Raw genomic sequence first — 1,239 nt, forward strand, 5'->3', positions numbered from 1 at the left:
TTCCTGCAAATCTCTGCCTTGGAGTCTGGGAAATGTAACCTGTGACCTCCTCCCAAATATTTGACACCACTGGTGCAAATCTCAAAAATTGAGACAAAGGTTGGGAGAAACATTCTTCAGATCTACAGATTGCTATAGCATCCTATAGCATCCTTCAACCACAGAGAGCCATAGCTTTGATATAAAATATTGCTCATCACATATAAAAATCCCAGACAACAGTGTAGCTGAACTAAATTACCAGATAAATGAATTCCTTTCCTCATCATTGATTTAATAGGATAAATAATATGGGACCTGAGGGAAGTTCCTTTTATATACAATGTAAATGAAACCAAATAAAGAATTTCATTCATGTCTTTATGAGATGTCAAATTAAAAATCTGATAGAGGCACTAAATGAACTGAAACACGATGAAGAGGAAAAAAAATCCCACAGTATTTTTTGATTGCTGGTCACATAAACATTATTGAGATGATCAGAGTAGGCATTATTTAACAAGCTAATCATAAAGAAACAGAAATAGATGCACATTAATTGCATTTGCATTTGAAATAAAATACAGAGGAAATATTTTAGGAAGATGGGGCTATACAAGTGATCATGTTAAAGTAGCTAAAGACCATTTTCCTAGATACATCTTCCTCAGATTTCCAGATTGTTTATATGACTGCTGTACCATTGGACTTTCTCTCTGCTAAGAATTTTATTAGTTTTGTTAATTCTGAATGTTCTCCTAGAGTAGCTTCTTCTCAGGCACAATTCTAATTGTATTATCAGATTAGGCATAAATTGTATCAGGTGTAAATTGAATTTTGTTATAATTCTAATCACCTGAATAGTTACTTTAGCTGGAACCCCATAAACATTTTATTTCACAGTCATTTACAATCCTGTGTTTTTACCTCTCCTTAGAAAAACCTTTCTTTTAATTTTAATCCTTCTAATATCCTTTCAATAAGGTTTTGTCATCTCTTGAGCATACAGAGGAAGTCACCTGCCTTGAAGGATACCTGAATTGAGACGGGAAAAAATAAGGAAGGGGAACTACTTTTGTGTTTTGATTACAGTTCCATCATGTTAATGGCCAAGGCTATTCCAAATTCAAGCTATATGAAATACTTTACAATTGTCCTTAACGCATCCCAGGTTCTTTTCTAGCTCTACCTTGAGTAAGTTAATTGTACTCTTTTAGTCTCCTTTTCTGTAATAAAAATATCACAATTGTACTAGGTATC

This window comes from Propithecus coquereli, unplaced genomic scaffold (genome assembly GCF_000956105.1).
Source record: "Propithecus coquereli isolate 6110/MARCELLA unplaced genomic scaffold, Pcoq_1.0 Scaffold32, whole genome shotgun sequence".
Lineage (NCBI taxonomy): Eukaryota > Metazoa > Chordata > Mammalia > Primates > Indriidae > Propithecus > Propithecus coquereli.